The sequence below is a fragment of the Coregonus lavaretus genome, assembly GCF_964263955.1.
Source record: "Coregonus lavaretus genome assembly, chromosome: 2".
Taxonomy (NCBI): Eukaryota; Metazoa; Chordata; class Actinopteri; order Salmoniformes; family Salmonidae; genus Coregonus; species Coregonus lavaretus.
In genome coordinates this window covers 74955390-74982570 of record NC_139989.1, presented here as the reverse complement: position 1 = coordinate 74982570, position 27181 = coordinate 74955390, and the positions used below count along the sequence as shown (strand labels likewise).

Sequence of the window (27181 nt, the reverse complement as noted above, 5' to 3'; positions counted from 1 at the left end):
GAGAGGTGGCCAGAGACGGATGGAGGAGAGGGGGCAGGAGACAGCCACTGATGGGGGATGAGGGGGTAAGAGCAGTGTTGCTCATCGGAGGCGTGTACCACTGACACATACACACACACACCAGAGGAGGCTGGTAGGAGGAGCTATAGGAGGATGGGCATATTGGAATGGCTGGAATGGAATAAATGGAACGGTATCAAACACATCAAACATATGGAAACTCTTCCATTTATTCCATTCCAGCCATTACAATGAGCCTGTCCTCCTATACCTCCTCCCACCAGCCTCCTCTGACACACACGTATACATAAACACACTAGGCATTCATGCACCTAAGGGTATTCTGTTGATGCCTCTCTCTCTCTCTCTCTCTCTCTCTCGTTGCATCCAATGGCAGTGTACGCGATAAGCTAATGCAAGGAGCTGCTTGTGGACTTGCCATCTCTAACGCAGTTCCACCTCCGATTTGATAGAATCTAGCCCTTCACATTGCATTATCCAGTAACCACATCAACCTTTAATCCACATCTTATACTTTTCTCATATTTTGTGTGTTCTTTCTTCCATATGGGAATGAATGCTGACAAATAAATGCTCATATTATTTTATTGATGAAGTATTCCACTAAATGAAAGAAGATAGAAATGAACTTTTGACCAATGCTAGCTGATAATATTTACTCTTCCATATGCGTTGTGTTCTTACATCTTCTTCAGTATGAGGTCTGGGATGTACACCATGTGATTTTCTTTGCCATATGCCTTTTTCAACAGCTTTTCTCTTTCTTTCTCCCTCTGTTTCTTTTCGTTATAGTTCCTTGCCACCTCGTCCAGGTGGGCTTTCACCCTCTCCTTATTCTTCCTCACTTCTTCCTTACTCTCTGCTTTTCTAGCTCTGAGCAGTTCTTTTACTTTGTTCTTCTCCAACAAGTCTCTTTCTTTCCTCTCCTTTTTCTCCTGCTTTGCCCTGACTCTCTGGGCGCGTTTAGTTTCCATCTGAAAGAGAAAGTCCATACATGTTGGTCAGTGATCTGAAATATTATTATTACTCCTTCTCTAGCATGCAGTCAACTTAATCTGTTGAATCTGATAGTATAACCATTAGGAGGTGACTTATGACCTCCCTGAACTGTGACTGGTTAAATGGAGTACTGTACCTGTGCCTGCTCTTGCTCTCTGAACCTCAGGACAGTCTGCATCTGGTACAGCTTTATGTACGCCTCCTTCATCCTCTCCACCACATCCCTCTTCTCTATTTCCCATCTCTCTTTGTCCCTTTGCATTTTCTCAATTTCACTACTCTTTCTCTCCCGCTCCTCTGTAATCCTCCAGTTCTCCTTCTCCATCTCTCTCTTTTCCATCTCCCATCCCTTCTTCTCTTGTCCATTCAGGCACAGAATCCTCATCTTTTCTCTTTCCAGAGCCTCTATCGCTCTCTCCTTCTCTCTCAGCTCAATTATCCACTCCTCTGCTGCCTGCGTGCTCCTCCTCTTAATCTCCTCCTTCTCCTTCATCCATCTTTCCCCCCGTTGATCCAAGAGGCTTCGTAGGCCAGCCTTGGCCTTGGCCCATCTCCCCCTGTCCTCCTTCCAGGCTACTAGGGTCTGATTCCTCTCCTGGTCTGCTTTGGCCAAAGCTGTCTCCAAACCATTTCTTATGAGGTTCCATCCATTCCTCTCTCTCACCCTCTCCTTCCCCACCCTTTCATTCTCAACTAACAGTCTCTTCTTGTTCTCCACTGTCACCTTCCATAACTTGGCCAAGGACATCTTCACCTTTGATATCTTGTCCACCATTGTTTGTTTGTCGGTCCCTGCGTTTTCTCTCTGTTTGTCCATCACCTCTCGCTGCCTTTCATTCTCAGCTAACAGCCTCGTGTTCTCCACGGTCAACTTCCCTATCTTGGCCAAGTGCAGTATGTTCTGCACCTTCAGCTTTGCCATCTTGAGCTCCATATTTTTTCTGTCTGACACTGCACTTTCTCTCTGTTTGTCCATCACCTCTCGTTGCCTTTCATTCTCAGCTAACAGCCTCGTGTTCTCCACGGTCAACTTCCCTATCTTGGCCAAGTGCAGTATGTTCTCCACCTTCAGCTTTGCCATCTTGAGCTCCATATTTTTTCTGTCTGACACTGCACTTTCTCTCTGTTTCTCAAACAACTCTCTCTCCAGCTTCCATTGGTAGCAGTTTACCTCAATAGAAGCCTCAGTCTCCCTTATCTGTCTCAGCAACTCTTCAATTAGCCTTTCTCTTTCTTGCTCTGGTTCCACCCTCACCTTGTTGACTTCCTCCAACACCTCTCTCTGCAGCTTCCACCGGTAGTGGTCTACCTTGTTACAAGTCTCAATCTCCTTTCTCATTCTCAGCAGCCCCTCCATTTCTCTTTGTCTTTCTATCTCTCGTTCCCCCCTCATCTTGTTGCCTTTCTCCATCTCCTCACTTTCAGTCATCTCTTTCTCCATCTCAATGACTTCTCTCTGCATCAATATGTATGGAGAAACATGTATTCCTTATTTTATTTTTATTTTGTGTGAATCTTTTCCATGTCATTTTCTTAAAACTGTCTGGCCATGCCAGTTTTCCAACTTCAGTTACCTTCAGGCTAACTTGTATAATTTATTAAATGGTAATAAGTAGGCCTACCTTCACTGATTTCCTTAGAAGTCAAACACTTTTACACATTATTATGTTCTAACTCACCTCTCCTCCGCGATGTCTGTCCACTTATGAAGATTTAAAAAGATATACACTTGAGTAGTTATGGTGTGGTGAATGGATATGCTGGTTGTTTTCTTTGGTTTGGAACTTGTTGTAGCCAAGTTCTAATTCCAAATTCTATGGTTGTAGCCTAGCTTAATTGTTGAGTCATAATGAGATTGGAATGTTGGCTTGAATTCTGTATTATGGACAAAAATCTCAGAATTCTGAAGATTTTAGAATTATATTTAAAAATTATTGTTTGTCATACATTCTATATACATCATTCTAGCCCTTGGATGCTCTCTCAGAGTTATAAGTCTTATATTCTCAGCCCAAAAGAAATTTGGTCTATTTCAAAAATATACAAATAAGGATTACTTTGTAAGTATTGGTTGTCATGGTGCCGTGAGGAAGCCTAGGCAGAGAGCTCTGTTAATATGTGACCGACCCCCACCCCACACACACACACACACACACACACACTCACTTAAAGACCTTGAAGTTTGGTTTGGAAACAACATCACTATTTGTCCTGGCAATGAAGGTCTGTCTTCTGGAACACTCATGAAAAAAGAGAATGATTTTCGTTTAAGTTGTCCACTTTAAAAACCCTTCAGCTTCTTCTCGCTGAGTTTTTTGAGGACACGGTAGCGCTGTGGCGAGGAGGCACAAGATAGGTCCTTAAAATAACATAACTAAGGCTACTTAACACTGTAGAAACTCTGGGATCACACTTTGTTGGCATAAAGACACCCACAATCTCTCCTTCTATCTCGGTACATTCTGTGTTGCACCAACGAGTGTTCAGTCCTTGCACACCATATAATGGAGGGTGTCATTCCAAAATACCCCTTCGCTGCATTGAACCTGCTAATTACCGAGACAGTTGAACGTTAAAATGATTGAGAATGACTTTCACCACTAAATAAACTTCCACAGTTTGACAAAGACACATCAGGGGAAAACAGCTACTCGTATTAAAAACCTTTCATTATGGCGATAGCTATTTGCTGCAGTGACTGAGAGCCAATTGAGGCCCAGTATTCTCAGTGCTTCTGGGGCCTGTGCAGTGCAGGTGAATGGTGTGCGTGTGTGTATGTGTGAAATGTAGGATTGTCTGAGCACAAACAGAGCTACTTATTTTGGCAACGCATGAAGCAGAGTTAGCAAACAGCTTGAGTGATGAATGACAGGCTGCTAGGAGAGGCAGAGAACCCAAAGATCCTTCCTCACTCACACTCCCAGAAAAAGCTTTTGAGTTGCTGTGGATCCAGTGGTTTGTGTGTGTGTGTGTGTGTGTGTGTGTGTGTGTGTGTGTGTGTGTGTGTGTGTGTGTGTGTGTGTGTGTGTGTGTGTGTGTGTGTGTGTGTGTGTGTGTGTGTTTGTGTGTGTGTGTGTGTGTGTGTCCAGTGTGTGTTTGTGTGTTTGTGTCCAGTGTGTGTGGGGGTCCAGTGTGTGTGTCTGTATGTGTCCAATATGTGTGTGTTTGTGTGTACAGTACACATACTGGACAAACACACACACTGGACAAACACACACACACACACATACACACACACACACACACACACACACAAACACTGGACACAAGCACACACACACACTGGACACACACACACACACACACTGGACACAAACTGGACACACACACACACACACACACACTGGACACAAACTGGACACACAAACACACACAAACTGGACACACACACACACACACACACTGGACACACACACACACACACACACTGGACACACGCAAACACACTGGACACACACACTGGACACACACAAACACTGGGCACACACGCACACAGTAGACACACACACACACTGGACACACACACACACACTGGAAAAACACACACTCACTGGACACACACACACACACAAAAAGAAAACACACACCGGACACACACACACTGGACCCACACACATACACACTCGACCCACACACACTGGACACACACACACACATTGGACACACACACACTGGACACACACACACTGGACACACACTGGACACACACACGGACAAACATTCTTACCACCGCTTGTACAAAGTTTTATGCTGAATGTGTGTGTGAGTGTGTGTGTGTGTGTGTCCAGTGTGTGTGTGTGTGTGTGTGTGTGTGTGTGTGTGTGTGTGTGTGTGTGAGTTCAGGTGTATCCCTCAATGACTGTCTGCTCTTCTGCTTACCGCTACAGTGTGGAACATGGTGGAGAGAACACAATGAAACCTGGACTTAGAAAATGTGAGTGTTGACTGCTGTGAAGAATATGACTAAGAATAAGTCTTAATTCAAGTGAAGTCAAAGTCAAAGACCACTATCATTACTTACTTGGTCATATTAAATATCAGCTGTAGTTCTACAGAAGCACAAATCAGGGACACCAAAGTTTACAAAGAGTTGCTTTGACAATGTGTGTGTGTGTGTGTGGCGTGTTCCTGTTACATTAGAAATGTGTGTGTGTGTGTATTCAGTGTGTGTGTGTGTGTGTGTGTGTGTGTTCAGGATGTGTGTGTGTGTGTTCAGGATGTGTGTGTGTGTGTTCTGTGTGTGTGTGTGTGTGTTCAGGATGTGAGTGTGAGTGTGTATCCGGTGTGTGTGTGTGTGTGTTTGTTCAGCATGTGAGTGTGAGTGTGTATCCGTTGTGTGTGTGTGTGTGTGTGTTTGTGTGTGTTCAGGATGATGATGATTTCTAAAATTGTGTCTGGTTTCATCCATCAGATGTCTGTGATCTCACACTGGACCTAAACACAGTAAACAGACGCCTCTCTCTGTCTGAGGAGAACAGAAAGGTGACATGTAGGAGAGAGAAGCAGCCGTATCCTGATCACCCAGAGAGATTTGAGGGCTGTGGACAGGTGCTGTGTAGAGAGGGTCTGACTGGGCGCTGTTACTGGGAGGTAGAGTGGAGTGGGAGTGGGGCTGGTATAGGAGTGACATATAAAGGAATCAGCAGGAGAGGAATGGGTAAGGACTGTGGGATTGGATACAATGACAAGTCCTGGAGTCTGTTCTGCTCTGACAAGAGTTACTCTGCCTGTCACAATAATAATCACACTACCATAGACGTCCCCTCCTCCAGCTCCCACAGAGTAGGAGTGTATCTGGACTGGCCAGCCGGCACTCTGTCCTTCTACAGAGTCTCCTCTGACACACTGACCCACCTGAACACATTCCACTCCACATTCACTGAGCCCCTCTATCCAGGGTTTTATGTTTGGTATGACGCCTCAGTGTCCCTGTGTCATGTGGTCTCTGTGTCAAACATAACATGAGGTTTCACTCTAATCATGGTCATGTTCAGTAAGACACACTGGAGCAACAATGTAGAATAGCTCTCTAGTGTGTAAACATATATTGTAAATATTCATGAATACACACTTTTATTTTTTATTTTTTTATTTCACCTTTATTTAACCAGGTAAGCCAGTTGAGAGCAAGTTCTCATTTACAACTGCGACCTGGCCAAGATAAAGCAAAGCAGTATGATAAAAACAACAACACAGAGTTACATATGGGGTAAAACAAAACATAAAGTCAAAAAATACAACAGAAAATATATATACAGTGTGCAAATGTAGTAAGTTATGGAGGTAAGGCAATAAATAGGCTATAGTGCAGAATAATTACAATTAGTATTAACACTGGAATGCTAGATGTGCAAAAGATGATGTGCAAATAGAGATACTGGGGGTGCAAATTAGCAAAATAAATAACAATATGGGGATGAGGTAGTTGGGTGGGCTAATTTCAGAAAGGCTGTGTACATGTGCAGTGATCTGTAAGGTGCTCTGACAACTGATGCTTAAAGTTAGTGAGGGAGATAAGAGTCTCCAGCTTCAGAGATTTATGCAGTTCGTTCCAGTCATTGGCAGCAGAGAACTGGAAGGAATGGCGGCCAAAGGAGGTGTTGGCTTTGGGGATGACCAGTGAGATATACCTGCTGGAGCGCAGACTACGGGTGGGTGTTGCTATGGTGACCAGTGAGCTAAGATAAGACGGGGATTTGCCTAGCAGTGATTTATAGATGGCCTGGAGCCAGTGGGTTTGGCGACGAATATGTAGTGAGGGCCATTGAAGTTGACAGACATTGTCAACTAGAGTCATTCATTAATAGAATGAATCACCACACTGTGTTGTAAAAACTGGTTTCATTTAGAAATCATTGATCTTGTTGTTATTGGGCTTCTTGGAGTTCGTAAATATTGTTGTCTGTATAATGATAATTTGTCAAATTCTTGACACAACAATCTTGTTTCTGTATGAACTCAATTCCACTGAATGAAATGTACATGTGACAGATTTGACTAATACAGGTTCATCAAACAGATGAAAGAAGAGGTTGAAATGTTTTAATATTGATCAGAATATGGCAGTACAGGAAATGGAATACAGTAATAAGGATTGTGTTCAATACATAAAAATGGGTCTTATTCAGTTGAAATTAAGCTATCATGATCACACAGGACAGGACAATGGATGCATCTCAATACTCTAAAGTGGCCTCCTCTCCTTATCTCCTCTCCTTTCACTTGACTCATTTGAAAACACAAGATAGGTCAAAGTAATATGTTGGCTGTCTACCGGACATTGATTTCACCTGTCCAGTTCTCTCATGTCAGTTGAGATGAAGGAAGTTAGACAGAAAATCCACTGGAACGCCCCTCCTACTGGTTATTAGTGGTAGACTCATCTATCAATCCACTGGAACGCCCCTCCTACTGGTTATTAGTGCGAAACCCATCTATCAATCCACTGGAACGCCCCTCCTACTGGTTATTAGTGGGAGATTAATCTATCAATCCACTGGAACGCCCCTCCTACTGGTTATTAGTGGGAAACCCATCTATCAATCCACTGGAACGCCCCTCCTACTGGTTATTAGTGGGAAACCCATCTATCAATCCACTGGAACGCCCCTCCTACTGGTTATTAGTGGGAAACCCATCTATCAATCCACTGGAACGCCCCTCCTACTGGTTATTAGTGGGAGACTCATCTATCAATCCACTGGAACGCCCCTCCTACTGGTTATTAGTGGAAACTCATCTACCAATCCACTGGAACGCCCCTCCTACTGGTTATTAGTGGGAGACTCATCTATCAATCCACTGGAACGCCCCTCCTACTGCTTATTAGTGGGAAACTCATCTATCAATCCACTGGAACGCCCCTCCTACTGGTTATTAGTGGGAAACCCATCTATCAATCCACTGGAACGCCCCTCCTACTGGTTATTAGTGGGAAACCCATCTATCAATCCACTGGAACGCCCCTCCTACTGGTTATTAGTGGGAAACTCATCTACCAATCCACTGGAACGCCCCTCCTACTGGTTATTAGTGGGAGACTCATCTATCAATCCACTGGAACGCCCCTCCTACTGGTTATTAGTGGAAACTCATCTACCAATCCACTGGAACGCATCTCCTACTGGTTATTAGTGGGAAACTCATCTATCAATCCACTGGAACGCCCCTCCTACTGGTTATTAGTGGGAAACTCATCTATCAATCCACTGGAACGCCCCTCCTACTGGTTATTAGTGGGAGACTTGTCTATCATCTCTGAGCTCTGACTCCTCCCACATGCTCAACTCTGACTTCACATTCTAAAGAAAATACCTCCATAACAGCATTTTAAGCAGTTCAATAAAACCACAAAACATTATTTATAAAAACAATCTATTCATATAGTTTTTGAACACTATAATGTGTTAACCAGCATGACAGCTGTACTTTCAGTTTATGGTTGATGCAGCGTGTTTTCCATTAGCCAATCAGTGTTCTCAACTAGTTCAGAACACATGAAAGCACACAACTCGTTGCTCCCAATTTACAAGTAGTATTTTCTGAGCTTCCTACATGTTATGAACGTAGCATCAGTAACAGGTTGGGGTGAGTTCCTCTGCTCAGACGTTGCTGACTCCTGCCAGATCTTCCAACTCCTGGACAGGTGTTTTACATCAGTAACAGGTTGGGGTGAGTTGCTCTGCTCAGACGTTGCTGACTCCTGCCAGATCTTCCAACTCCTGGACAGGTGTTTTACATCAGTAACAGGTTGGGGTGAGTTGCTCTGCTCAGACGTTGCTGACTCCTGCCAGATCTTCCAACTCCTGGACAGGTGTTTTACATCAGTAACAGGTTGGGGCGAGTTCCTCTGCTCAGACGTTGCTGACTCCTGCCAGATCTTCCAACTCCTGGACAGGTGTTTTACGTATCAGCTTACCACATCAGATGCTATAGAAATCTGGTGCCTGACAGCAAAGTCCACCACGTGGCATGAAACCATTGCTTGATTCATGCAACGTCTGAGCAGGGGAACGCAACCGTTAACTTTCCTAACAGTGCGTGTACAATCAAAGATGGTGGATGAACGAAGACGTCGCACTCAGGCCCGTTTACCATTGAAACAATTTGTCACAGTTCCGGTCTACTTTAAGTGGCAATCAGCAGTTGCTACATCCATTAATGATGTGTCCCCATTGATTCTTGAAGAATGTAACTCATAAATGCATCATGAGCTTAGTTGAAGTGTTATACCCAATCAGAAGCCAGAATATAAGCCTGTTTTACTCCAATGTTTGTAAACAAAGAAAATGTAAACAAACACTATATAGCCTCAAAACATGGTTAAAACTATCATGTTTATATAATGGATGGTCAGTCCTTGCATCCCTTAGCTCTGTCTATGAATTAGAGAGCCCCATCCCTCAGCTGTTTACTGAATTAGGGGCGGGGCTCATCCCTCAGCTGTTTACTGAATTAGGGGCGGGGCTCATCCCTCAGCTGTTTACTGAATTAGGGGCGGGGCTCATCCCTCAGCTGTTTACTGAATTAGGGGCGGGGCTCATCCCTCAGCTGTTTACTGAATTAGGGGCGGGGCTCATCCCTCAGCTGTTTACTGAATTAGGGGCGGGGCTCATCCCTCAGCTGTTTACTGAATTAGGGGCGGGGCTCATCCCTCAGCTGTTTACTGAATTAGGGGCGGGGCTCATCTCTCAGCTGTTTACTGAATTACGGGCGGGGCTCATCCCTCAGCTGTTTACTGAATTAGGGGCGGGGATCATCCCTCAGCTGTTTACTGAATTAGGGGCGGGGCTCATCCCTCAGCTGTTTACTGAATTAGGGGCGGGGCTCATCCCTCAGCTGTTTACTGAATTAGGGGAGGGGCTCCCACTTTGTTATTGTTTCTGCTGCTGATTGATGCTTTAAGGGGTGGCTCTCTGTTAGTGCTATCTGGGATCCTTGGGACGTCCCGGCCCTAAACCCTAACATTAACCCTTACCCTAACCTTAACCCCTACCCTAACCATAACCCTTAAAAGGGAAAGACTGGGACAGAGCTGCTGCTGTCTCCAAGTCCCAAACCAGACCTACGGTAGCTTGCAAAACGTCAATTTACGGATGACATCTTCTATACACCATCTTCTAGGCTCGCTGTGTTGTAGTGTCGTGTCGCGTCTGCTGTTGGTGGTTATTGCTGTCAACAAAGAGTCCGCTTAGGCTGCACCTGGATTAGAAGCTTTTATTAATATCACAAGTTTACAGCATAAGTTACAGACCCGCGGTGTCTGGAGAAGCACCGTCCCAAATTAATCTGAATGCTTCTGCCGCCTCTTTGTCTAGCTCATACTTATAAACAAAGCCAAAATATGGGTGGCTCCCTCTTTCGTCCAATCACCTATCCCCCCTGGGGCGTCACCCTACAAACGGCTACATTTAAACTAAGATAAACATCCTCTGGTTCCATTAAGAAAGTCATAATCTCTAATACACTACATTTCCCCCCTTCGAGACTAACTAAAAGTCTCGAAAACAAACAGAATAGGATTATGACAAGTAACAATTTATCTTATTGAGTATCTTTAACATTAAACCAAAAAAACATTTTTCTCTAGAGTGTAAATACCTTTCTATGAAATATGAACAAATGTTTATGAAGTGTAAATACATTATTATGAAATATGAACAAATGTTTATGAAGTGTGAATACATTATTATGAAATATGAACAAATCTTTATGGAGTGTGAGAGCGAAAAACTGTCCAGCAGCCATCTTTTCCAGATATCCATCCATCAATCAAGACAGTAAAATTCTCTCACGGTTCCTCTGCCCCAGGCAACCACCTAGATACTCCAGATAAACTCATAAATCCCTATCAATGCATTTGAAACTATGATGCAATAAATACACATGTAAGCCCCTGCAAACAAAATCCTATCCAAAAAATGTCCACTCTAAGGCTGGTCAACCCATTGGACCCTATAGTGGACCTCTCCCTGCCTAGACTCCCTGTCCCTAAGCATCAACGAAATAAACAAAAACATCTAAGATCCCCACATGTATTCAATAACATCAAATATCATTCTACAAAAATTAATACGTAAGAGTATGACACAAATTATGTATTACACATGCAAATATGTCTATATTTCATTTCAGACACTGGAATGTAGTCCACTACACTTCGTCTCCCCGTAGTCTCGACTTCCAATGGATTGTTGATGATGGAATCGGAATCTTTCCACCCCTTCCTGGTTCCATCTCCTCCAGTCATTGTCCTTTCATATTGTCCCTTCATATTGTCCTTGTTTGAGTATTTCAATCTCCACATGTTCCCCCAAATGCTTCTGGAAGAAAAGAAAAGACCAAACAGTATCTTTTGCAAAACAACACTTTCAAAATAAACATCAATATCAACTAAGAATATAAAAATTATATATAAATGATGTATGAATCAATATAAATGATAGAATAATGAAATAGGATACTGTGATTCATTTATACACTTCCCCCCTTTGATTCATAAAATCATACTAAAATCACACTAATATTGAAAAAAAATTGAAAAATGATCAAATATTCAAAAAGGATATTTATCCATCAATACTCCATCCAGTCCCACTTGTCCATCTTCATCCAGATCAGGAACAGTCAACAACGGCATCTGAATGTTGTCTCCAGGCATCACTACTCCAACCTATCTCAATAGCATAGCTTTCTCAAAGGTCAGTAACAACTTACAAACATCACACACAGTGTTATCAAAGCTGCTATTAAAATGTAATCCATCACTGCTCCTACTGGCCTAACTGATCTTGCAACCAAGTCTTCGCTGACCATCCAGCTCCTTCAGATCTACCAAATGCATCCCTTATATTCTTCAATACATATATAACCCTAGTGATAATATCTGAACTATCTGGATTCAAAGTATAACTAACATTATCAATATGATCTTCCCAAATGTTACACCATACCATGGAAAAAGTCCCCCCTTCTCCCTTAGACTTATCCTCCAATTCAACGTTGACATGTAACAACATCCTGTCCATCCATAGGGTAAGAATATATATGCTTAATCACCACAAACCCTCCAAATATCTATAAAATTCCCCATAGTCACATTGTCAGGCAAAAGCTAATCTTTTAACCATCAAAGTCCTGCTGTTCCTACTACCTGGAACATAAAAAGTAACATATTTCTCATTACTACCCTTAAGGTCATGCATACCCAAAGTTATCATATAATCATCACAATCTGATATTCCCATAAACATACCCCTTACATCATATGTTTTATTAGAACAAAAACAACTTTTAGCCCTCAATGGTTTCACCTCCAATGCTTCAGGGTTTGCTGTTACCTGATTTTACTTCCCATCTAACAAATTCCCATAGGGTAATTCATTTAACCAAGAACATCTAAACCTAGGCTTAAACAAATGTTTTGACAACGACATTATTTTATCTGTTACTGATTGTTGTTGCTGATACAACAGTCATGACAAAGCATAAGATTGACACATACTTGATAGAGGTCGAGCGACCGTCTCTAAAATGTTTGGCTGGAATTCTCAACAGACATGGACCCTCAAGATTCCTCACTGATCTTACAGAATGAGCTAGCTGCTGGAACCAAAGATTCCTACCTGCCCATCCATCTTTAATTTTCACAACAGAAGAATCAAACCCATATGCATTTAGTTTCTCTCTTCCCTAACGAGCGGTACTGATCAGATACCTCTCCTTGTCTGTCATTAAAATCAAAGACCTCATCCTGTACCTCCATGATAGTATCCTTCACTATTTCAGATGAATCTATATTGTTCTCTACTACTATCTGCTCTCCTATTTTAACATAAACCCCTGAGTCCTTCTTGCTACCCCCTTTAATTTCAGAAAAGTTGTTGTCGGTGTCATACTTCCTACATTTGCTATTGCCATCGTATCATTAATCCCTTCCAAAGTTACCATTAAAGTAGTTGATTTAGTTGATGAATTAACACCCTTAATTACTTCTAGTGGGAAAGTTACCGATATACTCTGTGTATTATTCATTGTTGGAGTGACTACTGTAATAAACCTATCCTGAACTCCTTTGATGACCGTGGAGGCTACAACAGACCTCAACTCTTCCATTATAAGCGTTACTTTACGAATTACATAGCCTTTTAACCAATAATTCTTAACCGGAACAAATTTTAATGCTTGCACTAGATAAGTACACATATATTCTCCCTGATCTTTCTCTGTAACATTACGCAAAATAAGTGAACAATCACTCATAACCCTCTTCCCCTCCATGTTGTTGTACAAAATATACTTTCTTTGACTAGGGGGCACCGCTTCTACATCTGGTCCTGATAACAATACTTATTCTCCCTAATTATCTCTCCATGTGGGAGGAACGTCCCCATCCTAACCCTAATAAGTCTTTCCCCCCCTAAAATTGGTGCTGGAGCTATTGGTTCCCTTATAATCAAATGCGATATATTTATGGCTTTAATAACTATCAATGTTGAAAGAGTTAAATTGCTTCTCACTGTTGTTATAATAGACTGACGTGTTAATGTCCTTATTGTTACTTCATCTAGTTTCCCCAAAGCTTTGAACTCTTTACTTGTACTTCCATCTATTACCACTAGTGTCAACTGACGTAAATGTACCTTACATTCACTCTCTCTTCCTACTCTAAACCCTAACTTTCAAACTTTTGATTATAAAAAAAATACACCTACAATTACCTTGATCTTCCTACTCTAAAATGTCCTTCACCACTGTTCTCTCTCTTACTACTAACTTTGAAACTTAGCTTACTGTCTTAGAGTTCCTTCAACCTAGTTCTCCTAACTTTTTTTAATCTAATCTTTTCTCCTAACCTTTAAAAACCTTTTCCCACTGATTTATTCACAAAATCCCTTTACCACCAATTTTTAGGATATGTGATTGGGAAGGTCCCCACCTGCTTCTGACTTCTTTACACACAGACTTGGCAAACGACTAAACACCTTTTAGCCTAGCCTGAAATCTATTGGTGTAAGAATGTAACCCAGAATAACAGTCACCCCTTTTAACTTTATTTTCCAGACAGATTGTCTAATAGGCAGTCTAATAGATTATCATCCTTCCTATGATATTATCTTTTTAAGCCAATATGATTCCCAAAAACCCTACTTTTTAAAATCTTCTACCAGACAGCCGTCTAGTGTACATCTTATTGTACAGTTCAATTTACACAATGCATCTCTTTCCAACAATGCAATATGTATATGTTCTAATATTAGTATGTCTATTTTAATTTCTCTTTGATTTTTTATAGCAGAGCTCATGTCACGATCGTCGAAAGGAGGAGACCAAAGCGCAGCGTGTTGAGCGAACATCGTAGACTTTATTTAATTAAAGAAACCACGATCAAAAACAACAAACCAAATAGGACGAAAGTGAAGTCCAAATACTGATATACACTAACAGCATCAAGGAAACAAAAACCCACAAAACCAAGGTGAACACACACAGTATAAATATGGCTCCCAATCAGAGATAACGAGCCGACAGCTGACACTCGTTACCTCCGATTGGGAGTCATATGACTAATAACGAACAATTAACCCAAACATAGAAATGCACAACCAGAAATCCCCAACATAGAAATACACCCGAACAATGAAATACACAACCCTGGCTCGAATATCAAGGTCCGTGGAGCCAGAGTGCCACAGTACCCCCCCCTAAAGGTGCGACCTCCGGGCGCACCAGCATACAGTCTAGGGGAGGGTCTGGGTGGGCGTCTGTCCCTGGTGGCGGCTCTGGCCCAGGTCGTGGTCCCCACCCCACCTTAGTCACTATCCGCTTCTGTATCCCCCTCCACATGACCACCCCCCAACTAAACCCCACTGGATTAAGGGGCGGCACCGGACTAAGGGGCAGCACCGGACTAAGGGGCAGCCCTGGACTAATGGGCCGCACCGGGCTAAGGGACAGTACCTGACTAGCTGGCTCTGGCGGATCCTGGCTGGACGGCTCTGGCGGATCCTGGCTGGACGGCTCTGGCGGATCCTGGCTGGACGGCTCTGGCGGATCCTGGCTGGCGGAAGGTTCTGGCTGATCCTGTCTGGCAGAAGGCTCTGGCTGATCCTGTCTGGCAGAATGCTCTGGCTGATCCTGTCTGGCAGAAGGCTCTGGCTGATCCTGTCTGGCGGAAGGCTCTGGCTGATCCTGTCTGGCGGAAGGCTCTGGCTGATCCTGTCTGGCGGAAGGCTCTGGCTGATCCTGTCTGGCGGAAGGCTCTGGCTGATCCTGTCTGGCGGAAGGCTCTGGCTGCTCCTGTCTGGCGGAGAGCTCTAGCGGCTCCGGTCTGGCGGACGGCTCTGAAGGCTCATGGCAGACGGGCGGCTTTGCAGGCTCAGTACCAACGGGCAGCTCCTGCGGCGCTTGGCAGACGGACAGCTCAGACGGCGTTGGGCAGACGGGCAGTTCAGGCGCCGTTGGGCAGACGGGCAGTTCAGACGGCGTTGGGCAGACGGACAGTTCAGGCCCCGTTGGGCAGACGGCAGACTCTGGCCGTCTGAGGCGCATCGTAGGCCTGGTGCGTGGTGCCGGAACAGGAGGTACCGGGCTGAGGACACGCATCTCAGGGCTAGTGCGGGGAGAAGCAACAGGGCATGCTGGACCCTGGGGACGCACCGTAGGCCTGATGCGTGGTGCCGGAACTGGAGGTACCGGGCTGAGGACACGCATCTCAGGGCTAGTGCGGGAAGCAGCAACAGGGCATGCTTGGCCCTGGGGACGCACCGTAGGCCTGATGCGTGGTGCCGGAACTGGAGGTACCGGGCTGAGGACACGCATCTCAGGGCTAGTGCGGGGAGTCGGAACAGGGCATGCTGGACCCTGGGGACTCCCATAACGCCTAGTGCGGGGAGCCGGAACAGGGCATGCTGGACCCTGGGGACTCACCTCACGCCTAGTGCGGAGAGCAGGAACAGGCCGGGCTAGGCTGGCGACGCGCACCGTATCCCTGGTGCGAGTGGCCGGAACAGGCCGGGCTGGGCTGGCGAAGCGCACCGTATCCCTGGTGCGTGGAGTAGGAACAGGCCGGGCTGGGCTGGCGACGCGCACCGTAGGCTTCGTATGAGGCTCAGGAACAGGCCGGGCTGGGCTGGCGACGCGCACCGTCCACTTGGTGCGGGTGGCAGGAACAGGCCGAACCGGGCTGGCGACGCGCACCGTACACTTAGTGCGAGGGGCCGGAACAGGCCATACCGTACGGGGAACACACACTACTGGCTGTACCTCGGGATTAGGAACGGGCCGGACCGGACTGGTTACACACCCCAGTACCTCTCGCCGAGCCTCTACACCTTCCTTCCCTGCTTTACCCAGTAGCCCCCTTAACCTGGTAGCCTCCTGAATCCGTCCCTTCTCTGCCTCCGTCAGCCCCCTTAACCTGGTAGCCTTCTGCATCTGCCTTGTGGCAGCCTCCTGCTGCTCAGTCGCCCAAGCCATGTGCCCCCCCCAAAAAATTTCTTGGGGTTGCCTCTCGTCCTTCCGACGTTGGCTCTGCCGACGCCGTTGCTCCTCTCGCCGTCGCCTCTCCACCGTCTCGCTCCATGGACGGCGATCCATACCCTCCAGGATCTCCTCCCAAGTCCAGGACCCTTTACCGTCCAACAGTTCCTTCCATGTCCAGACCCTTTGCTCCTGGACGCGCTGCTTGGTCCTTTTATGGTGGGTTTTTCTGTCACGATCGTCGAAAGGAGGAGACCAAAGCGCAGCGTGTTGAGCGAACATCGTAGACTTTATTTAATTAAAGAAACCACGATCAAAAACAACAAACCAAATAGGACGAAAGTGAAGTCCAAATACTGATATACACTAACAGCATCAAGGAAACAAAAACCCACAAAACCAAGGTGAACACACACAGTATAAATATGGCTCCCAATCAGAGATAACGAGCCGACAGCTGACACTCGTTACCTCCGATTGGGAGTCATATGACTAATAACGAACAATTAACCCAAACATAGAAATGCACAACCAGAAATCCCCAACATAGAAATACACCCGAACAATGAAATACACAACCCTGGCTCGAATATCAAGGTCCGTGGAGCCAGAGTGCCACAGCTCAATTGGTTCCCTAAGAGTAATTAACTGTTTTACTACCTCAAATCCCTATCCTAATTAGTTAATTTTACATAGTGAGATGTTTAACCTCTTTAGGCTCAACACAGATAAAAGCTTTTCCACTATTCACTATCACTTCTCATAGTCCTCTGGTTTTACTTCAATTGTTAGATATTCTTTCTTCTTCTCTAATCGGTGCTATCAGCTGACACCCCCCTTCGTATCTTCTAGGCACTCTAGAATCCTTAGGGTTCACCTGGAGAACAGGTGATCTTGACTGGCCCCTGTATCTTCCTTAAAAATGTTCTCTGTTGTTTCCTCCTGACTTGTTGCACTCACAGGTAAAGTGACCAACCTGTCCATAATTATAACAGTCTTCTGAAAGTTGCTGGAAGTGTAGCTGAAATCTTCCTCCTCCTTCTAAGCCTTCTCGTCCTCTTCCTCTCCAATTCTGTGTCTGTCCAGAAACTGGCTGTGGATATGAAACACCTGGTACCCCCCTTGGTGGCTGGTACAATTGCATTTGATCTTGTTCAGTTGAAGCTGTAACAGTGATTGTTGATTTGGTTCACTTTGATTCTTCATAACCAAAGCTTCTCTTCTCCTTCTCCACCAGTTGTATGATTGAGTTTGAGAGTTTCTTCGTCCTGTTCTTTGTTGTTGACATAACAGTATTCTTCAACAGCTTATATTCTAAGTTCTGTCCTCGAAATATCATCTTCCATCATCTTCTTACTATTGGCCTTTCCTTGACCTCAAGGTATTATTCTTCTCCTCCAATTCTTGGGATTATTTTCTCAGCAGGTTTTCTCCTTCTGTATCTTCTCTTCTTGAGTTGTTCATCCAGTTGTGTTACTTCTTCTAAACTAGTCGCTTTATCCAGGCATGATAAGCATCGGTCTATATCTCCTTCTATTTCTTCTGTGCCAGTCCTTGTAGGATAAACTCCTTTTGAATACACAGCACCTTTAGTCTCCTCTTTATCGCTGTCTTCATCTGAACTCGAATCTCTTGTATCCTTCTTCCTTCAACTTCCATCAGAGATCAAATCTCTAGTATCCTTCTTTCCTCTCTTGCCAACTTCCTTCTGATCACAGAGTCATATCCACCCATGATCTCTTCTCAATCACTCTGATTTTCATCTTCATCATCTTCTTCAAGTTCCATCTTCCTTAACCTCACTCTTCTCTTCCAGACATCTCATTTTCTTCCTTCTGGAGTTTTGGATTCATCTTCATTGTCGTTTCTGCTTGTCCTCTATCTATTATTCGTTCATCTTCATCTCTGATGCAATAATCACCCTCCTGGATGATCCCTGGAAGCTGAGGATAAACATCCCTAAGCTCTACTTCCTTCTCATAAGGTGGGTGTCTTATTGCTGAATCCGTGTGTGAGAAAGGTGTACTAACTTCTGCCATTAGTTTTCCTGTCACCTTCTCTATACCTTTGTTTATCTTATTGCTGGAATCTTTTATCAGTTTTTGTTTGAGAATGAAGGGCAACTTTTGTTTCATTTGCCGGATAACCTAGCAATACTTTAGTTAAAGGGTTACTATTTTGTACTATACCAACCGGTGTAATCACCTTCATAGCCTTGATGTCGTTTTCTCCCCATTATAACAACCCTTTTATATTCCTTTATCGTGAATTATTTTATTTTAGACTATATAGCCTATGGCTTCCCCCCTTTAATTATTAATATAAACCAAACAACCCAAAACAAATCAATCAACCAAAATATGAATATGAAAAAATTCAATTAATTTTTTTTATCAAAAACCATTTCTAATTAAAATAAAAAATCAATTAAAAAATCAATTAAAAATTATGAATAATTAAAACCAATTTTTATTTCTATATCCTATATTACCCATTTATCAATTAGTGGTTATCTTACCACAAAACATCAGGAAAGAAAATGCAAGTAGTCAACTTCAGACTACAATCCTAAAAACAAAGCCTCTAACCCTACCATTACTACACTAGGGGCTGGCCTCCCTGCCTGTGCCATTAAACCCCTACAACTCATCCAGAATGCCGCAGCCCGTCTGGTGTTCAACCTTCCCAAGTTCTCTCACGTCACCCCCCTCCTCCGCACTCTCCACTGGCTTCCTGTTGAAGCTCGCATCCGCTACAAGACCATGGTGCTTGCCTATGGAGCAGTGAGGGGAACGGCACCTCTGTACCTTCGGGCTCTGATCAGTCCCTACACCCAAACGAGGGCATTGCGTTCATCCACCTCTGGCCTGCTGGCTCCCCTTCCTCTGCGGAAGCATAGTTCCCGCTCAGCCCAGTCAAAACTGTTCGCTGCTCTGGCACCCCAATGGTGGAACAAGCTCCCTCACGACGCCAGGACAGCGGAGTCACTCACCACCTTCCGGAGGCATTTGAAACCACACCTCTTTAAGGAATACCTGGGATAGGATAAAGTAATCCTTCTACCCCCCCCCCCCCCCCCCCCCCCCCCCCCCCCAAATTGTAAAGTGGTTATCCCACTGGCTATAGGGTGAACGCACCAATTGGTGAGTCGCTCTGGATAAGAGCGTCTGCTAAATGACGTAAATGTGCCCTTGAGCAAGGCACTTAACCCTAATTGCTCCTGTAAGTCGCTCTGGATAAGAGCGTCTGCTAAATGACTAAAATGTAAATGTAAAATGTACACTTCCCATAAACCCCCTTTCTCTATAAGCACCTAATTATTTAAATTTTACAGAATAATGTCAGTCCTCGATTCCCAACACAACTGTAATTAACCCCAGTGATGCACAGAGCCTCCCAAATGCAATTTTTAATGAATCAGTATTTGCCAAGCCTATGTGAAATTGTCATAACATCAAACATTCTGTAGGGGAAGGTTTTGTGAACAGACCAGTACCAAAACCTTTTTGACTTGATCCTCTGTCGCGTCACGTGACGTGTACGTCAGCACCCCCTCTCTTTCTCTCTCTCTCTCCTGTCGTCTCGTCCTATTGTTCCTCTCATATGACAAAAACAGAGACACAGAAAAAGATTTTAGTAGTTACTGCAATCACTGAGTTATTTCAACCATATTCAATATTCCTTCGTTCACATTCGCGCTAAAACTTAACTCAGGACTAAATAGATCGCTCAAAAACATTTTTATTTTATTTTAATCCGTCATTTAATTTAATTCATTATAATCCGTCATCATATATCTTAATTTATAAATTCACTACCTCTCAACAAATAGTTCCATTTTCGAACAACAGTCACTTTAACGATTAGAAGATTCGTGTCCAAATCTCTCTTGTCTGTGGCTATTTCTCTGTCGCCCCCTGCAGCAAAGTACAACAGAAATATGACACTTTACCCACAATCCCGTGTTGTAGTTTTAGCAAACAACATGTTGTAGTTTAGTACCGGAACCCAACGTCTCATAATCTCGTGCCATAAACTCCAACTCCCACGTTTTGTAGTGTAGTGTCATAAAATTAAACGCATGCGCAAATGCATTCAACGATACGATTCCCAGACAATAGAACGATAGCATTACGCTACAGCTTCACTATTTTATACCTTATAATCAATCAATTACACATAACAGAGCTCACATTTGCGTAGAACTCTTAATTCCACACACACAAACAAGTTTAAGAGGCTTATCCCATCGCAATGAGACCTCTAAGGACACCCGTTAGCATGTAGCACGCAACACAATTAGCATTTAGCCTTAGCATTAGCCTTTATGTACAATGTGGCCTGAACCAGCATTTAGCATTAGCATTAGCATTAGCCTTTAGCTAACTGTGGCCTACCCCACACAATAAGCCTCCTGCACTGCCCTTTTTCTTTTGACTTAATATCCTACTGTTTTGTGCTACCGTGGATTTAATGACCATTCACCGAGAAATTACACCCAAACAGCCCCCCCGTCGGATGAAAGTCGAGCAATAATCACAAATCAGATAAATTCCATCAACCCGAGTTTTCTCTAAAACCCACCGACTGCACATTCTAACGCGCAACCGGATTTGTCGGCCCATTTCTAAATGGCCCCCCCGGGGTCTTAAGCGGTACAGTGCTCTAATGTATGCGCATATCTGCCTTAATTGTACACCTGCCAATATCTGCCTTAATTCCTACCGTTTTGTGCTCTAAAATTCCAATTATCTACCGTTTACCAATGCACCCACATTTTAGAATAATTATTACAGACTCAGTCGACCGCAATAGCCCCACATCAACAACGACCCAAGTACTTTTAACTGCACACCTTCAATGCCCTCTCATGAATCAGCGGAATAACCAATGCCCAAATTTTGTGAGTAATCTCACCTTTAAAGCCGGCTTGGGCAGTAGTCAACTCGCGACTCAGGAAAGGAACCAAGAACGATGCAATCAGTATCCCGGACGAGCCCCCATTCTGTCGTGTCCCGTCGGATGATGGTGGCTATTGCTGTCAAACACAGAGTCCACTTAGGCTGCACCTTGATTAGAAGCTTTTATTAATATCACAAGTTTACAGCATAAGTTACAGACCCGCGGTGTCTGGAGAAGCACCGTCCCAAATTAATCTGAATGCTTCTGACACCCCCTTTGTCTAGCTCCTACTTATAAACAATGGCAAAAATGGGTTGCTCCCTCTTTCGTCCAATCACCGGTCTCCCCTGGGGCGTCACCCTCCAAACGGCTACATTTGAACTAAGATAAACATCCTCTGCTTCCATTAAGAAAGTCGTAATCTTTAATACACTACAGTATATTATGGAAACTAGTTATTGCAGATAAATACAATTATAATAAACCACATATACAATCACCCACCTCAGCTGCATCAACTCACCCTCCAACCCCTCCTGGGACCACCCCAACCCACCCTCCAACCCCTCCTGGGACCACCCCAGCCCACCCTCCAACCCCTCCTGGGACCACCCCAACCCACCCTCCAACCCCTCCTGGGACCACCCCAACCCACCCGGGACCACCCCAACCCACCCTCCAACCCCTCTTGGGACCACCCCAATCCACCCTCCAACCCCTCCTGGGACCACCCCAACCCACCCTCCAACCCCTCCTGGGACCACCTCAACACACCCAACTTGATCTCCATTAAATGAAATACTAAATCAAGGTACACATTTGCACAAAAATGATAATTACCGGTCAATCTGTTGGGTAAAACCCACTACAGGAGTTATTTTATGGTTTCAGCTGCAATTATTGTTTGGCTAGCCCCATGGATCCTAGCAGTGGATAGTTCTAAATAAATTATATCTATAAAAGTGCTGATCCAATGAGGTGTGGTGGTTGCCATCTTAGTTCCAACATCTTTTTAGCTGCTGTCCAACCTGACAACATTATACGTCTTCGCTGTAATGACAGTGGTGAATTATCATTCAGTAATAACAGTTAGGGGTAACAAGGTATTAGGATACCTCTTTCCAAAACATGTCCCCTGGTCACTCCCAGTACATATGATTAAAGGAGCCCAAGGCACCTTGATTACATAGATCATACAGAGGAGCGGTTGTGATTTCTATTAAATGATGATTTCTAGGTGGAAGGTTTACCCTTTGTATGAGATTAAAATGTATCAGCTGATGATTAGGATTGTTAGATGAACCCACTAAGTTCCTGATGAACTCAACTGGTGAGCCTCTTTAGCAGCTAGTTCCATGGACACACTGATTTCAATTTCCTTTGCCAAGGTCAGATGACTTTCAGTCAACAGTCTCTTTTGTGTAGCTTCACTCCGTAGCCCACATACTAGTCTGTCTCTAATGATGTCATTTAGAACAGCATTAAACTCACAGTGTTCTGGTAGTTTCTTTAATGCAGCAGAAAACATTGTTACTGATTCTCCCTCTTCCTGATGTCTCCTGTGGAACCTGAACCTTTCAGCATTAACTAGTGGTTCTGGTGAAAAATGTCCTTTAAGTATCTCCACAATATCCCCATACGTCTTATTACCTGTTCTGTCTGGCTGTAGCAGGCTGCCTAGTAAATTAAATGTCTTTGGCACCATTACACTAAAACATGGAGGCACAATGTTGTCCTCATCCATGTCATTTACAAGAACAAAATATTCAAACCGTTCTGTATATGAGCTCCACTGATCAATACTTTCATCAAACTGTCCAATGTTTCTATCAATTCCAATAATTGTTCATTTCTCAATAAGCTCCTGATTGTCACTCACTTCAATATTGTCCTCAACATTTACATTTACATTTTAGTCATTTAGCAGACGCTCTTATCCAGAGCGACTTACAGTTAGTGAGTGAATACATTATTTTATTTTTTTCATACTGGCCCCCCGTGGGAAACAAACCCACAACCCTGCTCTACCAACATCCCTGCCGGCCATTCCCTCCCCTACCCTGGACGACGCTGGGCCAATTGTGCACCGCCCCATGGGTCTCCCGGTCACGGCCGGCTACGACAGAGCCTGGATTCGAACCAGGATCTCTAGTGGCACAGATAGCACTGCGATGCAGTGCCTTAGACCACTGCGCCACTCGGGAGTCCAACCAAAGCAATATTTTCCTCAGTCATGTGATCTTCATTTTCTTCACTCATTGACGTTTCCTCCTAAGTTCGCTCATTTAGCAGATATAATTAAAAGGTTTGTCTTCACAGTTGAATAAATGTCCTTTCCTTTAATCACTGTATATTCCTCCTTTTTAATCACGTTGTTTTCCCGCTCCAATGTCCACCTCAAGTCCTTTTCTGCCGTCAATGACGATGTTAACTCCAGTGGTGGAAAAAGTACCCAATTGTCATACTTGAGTAAAAGTAAAGATACCTTAATAGAAAATGACTCAACTAAAAGTGAAAGTCACCCAGTAAAATACTACTTGAGTAAAAGTCCAAAAGTAGTTGGTTTTAAATATACTTAAGTATCAAAAGTAAATGTAATTGCTAAAATATACTTAAGTATCAAAGGTAAAAGTACAAGTATAAATAATTTCAAAATTCCTTACATAAAGTAAACCAGACGGTTTTCTTGTTTTAAAATGTACGTTCAGCCAGAGGCACACTCCAACACTCAGAAAATGTACAAACAAAGCATTTGTGTTTAGTGAGTCTGCCAGATCAGAGGCAGTAGGGATGTTCTCTTGATAAGGGCGTGAATTGGACCATTTTCTGTCCTGCTAAGCATTCACAATGTAACGAGTACTTTTGGGTGTCAGGGAAAATGTATGGAGTAAAAAGTACATTATTTTCTTTAGGAATGTAGTGAAGTAAAAGTAAAAGTAGTCAAAAATATACATAGTAAAGTCAAGTACAGATACCCCCCAAAAAACTACTTAAGTAGTACTTTAAAGTATTTTTACTTAAGTACTTTACACCACTGGTTAACACTCTTTCTTAGCTAGCTTGACTATGCACTTGCCAGCCTAGACTGGACCACAGAAAATAACAGTTTAAACAGTTGTAAAAACCCACTTCTTCCAGACAGAATAGTTCCTGTAGATTTAGACTTACTCATCACCAATCTTTTGTTATGTCTCGTGGGTTTCATTACCACGTCTGTATAACAATTCAATAATGATGAGACAGGAGACAGGAATCAGATCAACCATTTATCTGGAACGTGATCATCTCAACACATACAAACCCCCATGATGCTCTGCGGCACAACCCCAATATACAACAAGTACATAGATAAGTAAATTGACACTAAACAAAACTCATAGAGGAATTTAAATGTTCAGTTGTAGAAAGTAGGGCCATGGGAAAGGGTCAGAAAGGTCAGTATGTTTGATAACTGGTTACAGAGGTGACATAACAAGCATAAGGTCCATTATAACACAGTGAAGTAGAGGTGGGAGCTAAAAGCAGACATGGACAGTGAGACGGTGTGAGGAGGTCAGGGGTGAAACACTGGATCAGGACAGGTAGAAATGGCAGGGCTGGAAATAGACACAGAGACACATTCTGATCATGGCTCAGACCTGACCTGAGACAACCAACCAGAAGATGCCATAGCAAAGTCCTGTCCAGTAGGCTATATGGGATTTCCTTTCATCAAAATCCAACACATGGAAATGTGTCCAGTGTATGTGTGTGTCCAGTGTGTGTGTGTGTGTCCAGTGTGTGTGTGTGTGTCCAGTGTGTGTGAGTGTGTGTGTCCAGTGTGTGTCCAGTGTGTGTCCTGTGTGTGTGTGTGTGTGTGTGTCAGGTGTGTGTGTCCAGTGTGTATGTGTGTGGGTCCAGTGTGAGTGTGTGTGTGTGTGTGTCCAGTGTGTGTGTGTCCAGAGTATGTGTGTGTGTCCAGTGCGTGCGTTCAGTGTGTGTGTGTGTTTGTGTGTGTCCAGTGTGTGTGAGTGTGTGTAACCAGTGTGTGTGTGTGTGTCCAGTGTGTGTGAGTGTGTGTGTAAGTGTGTGTGTGTATGTGTCCAGTGTCTGTGTGTGTGTCCAGTGTGTGTGAGTGTGTGTGTCCAGTGTGTGTGTCCAGTGTGTGTTTGTGTGTCCAGTGTGTGTGAGTGTGTGTGTTGTGTGTGTGTCCTGTGTGTGTGTGTGTGTCAGGTTTGTGTGTGTCAGGTTTGTGTGTGTGCTGTGTGTGTGTGTGTGTCCAGTGTGTATGTGTGTGTGTCGTGTGTGTGTGGGTCCAGTGTGAGTGTGTGTGTGTGTGTGTTTCCAGTGTGTCCAGTGTGTGTGTGTCCAGTGTGTGTGTCCAGTGTGTGTGTGTGTTTGTGTGTGTCCAGTGTGTGTGAGTGTGTGTGTCCTGTGTGTTTGTGTTTGTGTGTGTGTGTCCAGTGTGTGTGTGTGTGTGTGTGTGTGTGTGTGTGTGTCCAGTATGTGTGTGTGTCCTGTGTGTGTGTGTGGCAGGTGTGTGTGTGTGTGTGTCCAGTGTATGTGTGTGTCCTGTGTGTGTGTGTGTGTGTCAGGTGTATGTGTGTGTGTCCAGTGTGTGTGAGTGTGTGTGTCCAGTGTGTGTGTGTGTGTGTTTGTGTGTGTCCAGTGTGTGTGTGTGTCCTGTGTTTGTGTCCTGTGTGTGTGTGTGTTTGTGTGTGTCCAGTGTGTGTGAGTCTGTGTGTCCAGTGTGTGTGTGTGTGTGTGTGTGTCCAGTGTGTGTGTGTGTGTGTGTGTGTGTGTCCAGTATGTTTGTGTGTCCTGTGTGTTTGTGTGGCAGGTGTGTGTGTGTGTGTCCAGTGTGTGTGTGTGTCCTGTGTGTGTGTCAGGTGTATGTGTGTGTGTCCAGTGTGTGTGAGTGTGTGTGTCCAGTGTGTGTGTGTGTGTGTTTGTGTGTGTCCAGTGTGTGTGTGTGTCCTGTGTGTGTGTCCTGCGTGTGTGTGTGTGCGTCAGGTGTGTGTGTGTGTGTGTCCTGTGTGTGTGTGTCCTGTGTGTGTGTCCTGTGTGTGTGTGTGTGTGTGTGTCAGTTGTGTGTGTGTGAGTGTGTCCAGTGTGTGTGTCAGGTGTGTGTGTGTCCAGTGTGTATGTGTGTGTCCTCTGTGTGTGTTTCCAGTGTGTATGTGTCCAGTGTGTATGAGTGTGTGTCCTGTGTGTGTGTATGTGTGTGTGTTTGTGTGTGTCCAGTGTGTGTGAGTGTGTGTGTCCAGTGTGTGTGTGTGTGTTTGTCCAGTGTGTGTGTGTGTGTGTCCTGTGTGTGTGTGTGTGGCAGGTGTGTGTGTGTGTGTGTCCAGTGTGTGTGTGTGTCCAGTGTGTGTGTGTGTCCTGTGTGTGTGTGTGTGTGTCAGGTGTGTGTGTGTGTGTCCAGTGTGTGTGAGTGTGTGTGTCCAGTGTGTATGAGTGTGTGTCCTGTGTTTGTGTATGTGTGTGTGTTTGTGTGTGTCCAGTGTGTGTGAGTGTGTGTGTCCAGTGTGTGTGTGTGTGTGTGTCCAGTGTGTGTGTGTTTGTGTCCTGTGTGTTTGTGTGTGTGTGGCAGGTGTGTGTGTGTGTGTGTCCAGTGTGTGTGTGTGTCCTGTGTGTGTGTGTCTTGTGTGTGTGTGTGTGTGTGTGTGTGTGTGTGTCAGGTGTGTGTGTGTGTGTCCAGTGTGTGTGAGTGTGTGTGTCCAGTGTGTGTGTGTGTGTGTGTGTGTGTCCTGTGTGTGTCCTGTGTGTGTGTGTGTGTGTCAGGTGTGTGTGTGTGTGT

General features: G+C 44.3%; 1 protein-coding gene and 1 long non-coding RNA gene across 2 annotated transcripts in view; both read left to right on the top strand.

Moving 5' to 3' along the window:
* The window catches only part of LOC311141240 (NLR family CARD domain-containing protein 3-like), a 230725-nt gene that overhangs the window by 64928 nt on the left and 138616 nt on the right, over window positions 1–27181 (top strand). The gene's annotated exons all lie outside the window — the stretch shown is intronic.
* Window positions 4887–5624, top strand: LOC311142769. The gene is made up of 2 exons (XR_014614383.1): window positions 4887–4954; window positions 5432–5624. It is a non-coding gene; the product is annotated as an uncharacterized lncRNA (long non-coding RNA).